General features: G+C 38.8%; 1 pseudogene across 1 annotated transcript; it reads right to left on the minus strand.

Annotated features, from left to right (window-relative positions):
• Nucleotides 1–708: 708 nt before the first annotated feature.
• Nucleotides 709–2296, minus strand: LOC307053818 (elongation factor 1-alpha 1-like; annotated as a pseudogene). Its single transcript has 2 exons — nt 2250–2296; nt 709–2046 (listed from the first exon to the last, which is right to left on the minus strand). The product of its transcript is annotated as an elongation factor 1-alpha 1-like (transcript).
• Between the last annotated feature and the right edge of the window lie 534 nt (nt 2297–2830).

The raw sequence follows: 2830 nt of genomic DNA on the forward strand, positions 1-2830 counted from the left end.
TTGGGAAGGAAATTTTTTTTTTGAAATTATACCCACAAACTTAATATTGGTATAGCTGCAAACATTTTTATATGAAACACATGGCCATTAACATTACAGTTTTTGGCCTTTTTATAAGGTAGCTTACATAAAAAGAAAGTTGCTCGTTGCTTATCTGTCCTAATCTATGAAGTGTTGTAATCAACAGACCCCATCCCATAGGTTTTTCACTGTGTACTTAAAGCATACTTGATACCTCCCCTCATGAACGGTGAACAAACATGAAATTCCCACCTAGAAAAAGAAATGTTAACTCAGAATTATCAAATCCTGAAGTTTAGGCAGATGGACACTAGAAATGGATTATGGGAAACTCTTAAATCATCCACCTAACTACATAGTACTATAAGAAGTTACAGTGTTGGCTGAAAGAAAACACAGGTTTCTCACTAAATTTTGTTTCAAAGGGTCTCAAAATTCTGACAGATTTTTGATCATGTTTTTATTAAAAAGTATTGATTTTAAAGACTAATAACTTAAAACCACCACACATACACACACAAATGATCGACAAAATGTTCCTCTTTCCTTCTGAAGGTTTTTCAATGTATTGTTATTATTTCATTAACCAGTCATTTACTATTCACCTTAAATCGCCAATTGATGCAGACAGTTCTGAGATGGGTCTTCTACCTGCCACCCTAATCTTCTAGAGTAAGGTGGCAGGTATTATGGATAGTATTCATCCTGAGCTTTCTGGGCAGACACAGTGACCTTGCCAGCTCCATCATCCTCCTTTTCCACTATTTTGATGACACCAACAGCAACTTCCCATCTCATGTCATGAACAGGAAAACGATCCAGAGGAGGATTATCAGAGAAGCTCTCAACACACATGGGCTTGCCAGGAACTATTTCTATGGTGGCAACATCACCGGGTCTCAAAAATGTGGGGTCATCTTCCAGTTTCTCTCCAAATAGCTATCTTTTCCTTCAGCTCAGCAAACTTGCAAGTAGTGTGAGCTGTGTGACAATCCTGCACAGGTGTATAGCCAGGATTGATTTGCCCTGGGTGGTTCAGGATAATCACCTGAGCCTTGAAGCCAGCTGTTTCCATTGCTGGGTCACCTTTGCTGTCACCAGCCACATTTCCAGAATGAATATATTTGAGAGACACATTCTTGACACTGAAGCCCATATGGAAGAGCTTCACTCAAAACTTCATGGTGCATTTTAACAAACTTGACTTCAGTTGTAACATTAACTGGAGCGAAGGTGACCACCATGCCTGGTTTGAGAACACCAGTCTCCACCTGTCCCACAGGGATAATACCAACATGAACAATTTTGTAGATGTCCTCGAGGACAGCCAAAGGACTGATCAGTTGGATGAGTTGGTAGCAGAATGCAACCCAGTGCTTCAAGCAGCATGGTTCCACAGGCATTGCCATCTTTATGGGTGAATTTCAATCCCTTAAACCACGACAGTTTAGCATTTGGCTCCAGCATGCTGTCAACGTTTCAACCCAAAATTGACACAAATGCTACTATGTTAGGGTTGAGCCAATTTTTTTTTAATGTAGGTGCTGACTTTTATTTTTTTTAACAATATCCTTGTATAACTTCTGGCTGAAAGAATCTATTTTGTTAATATCAACATTTAGTTGTTTCACATCCAATGTGTAGGTCAGAAGGGCATGCTTCCAGGTCTCCTTTTTCTTGGATAAACCTGTTTCAAATTCACTAACACCAGCAGCAACAATCAAAACAGTACAATCAGCCTGTGATGTGCCTGTGATCATGTTTTTGATTAAGTCTCTGTGTCCTGGGGTATCAGTGATGTTCAAATAATACTTTTAGGTCTCAAATTCCTATAGGGAGATATCATTGGTGATATGCCACTCATGTTCAGCCTTCAGTTTATCCAAGATGCAGGTATGCTTGAAGGAGCCATTTCCAATCTCAGCAGCATCCTTCTCAAGCTTATTGATGGTTCTTTTGTTGATCCAAAATATTTGTAGAACCAATGGCCAGAAGTGGTCTACTTGCCCCAATGTACGTGTCCAACTATAATGATGTTGATATGAATTTTTTTTTTCCCATTTTAGCTTAGATTTAGTGGTGATTTCACAACATCTGTCTAGTGATAAAATTGTTGTAAAAAAGCTGCAAAGGAAATCTTTACAATCTTTTTGGATTCCACCCACAGTCTTCAAATAATGATATATGTAACAAATGATTTTACCCATAAACATGGAATTAGTTTATACCTTGTCTGCATCTGTTCAGTCTTATTACCTAAGAAGTCTGGAACCATGGTACTAAACTTGACCAAGAGTATACTAAATAGTAGGACAAATTATCTGCTATTATCCACTATTATACTAAATAGTAGGAAAAGTTATCTGACAAATTACCCCTACAGAGGTCAACCTGTACTAGCTTGTCTACTTTGTTACTAAAAAAAGTACAGATGTGGGGCTTCCCTGGTGGCGCAGTTGTTGAGAGTCCACCTGCCAATGCAGGGTATGTGGGTTCGTACCACAGTCTGGGAAGATCCCACATGCCACAGAGCAGCTGGGCCCATAAGCCATGGCCTCTGAACCTGTGCATCTGGAACCTGTGCTCTGCAATGGGAGAGGCCAAAACAGTGAGAGGCCCGTGTACCACAAAAAAAAAAAAAAAAAAAAAAAAAAAAATGTAAACACAAGCTTTAAATGACACATTAAACAAGATGGACTTAATTGATATTTATAGGATATTCCATCCAAAAACAACAGAATACACTTTCTTCTCAAGTGTTCACGGAAAATTTTCCAGGATAGATCATATAATGGGTCACAAATCAAGC

This window comes from Hyperoodon ampullatus (genome assembly GCF_949752795.1).
Source record: "Hyperoodon ampullatus genome assembly, chromosome: 5".
In the NCBI taxonomy this organism is placed as follows: domain Eukaryota; kingdom Metazoa; phylum Chordata; class Mammalia; order Artiodactyla; family Ziphiidae; genus Hyperoodon; species Hyperoodon ampullatus.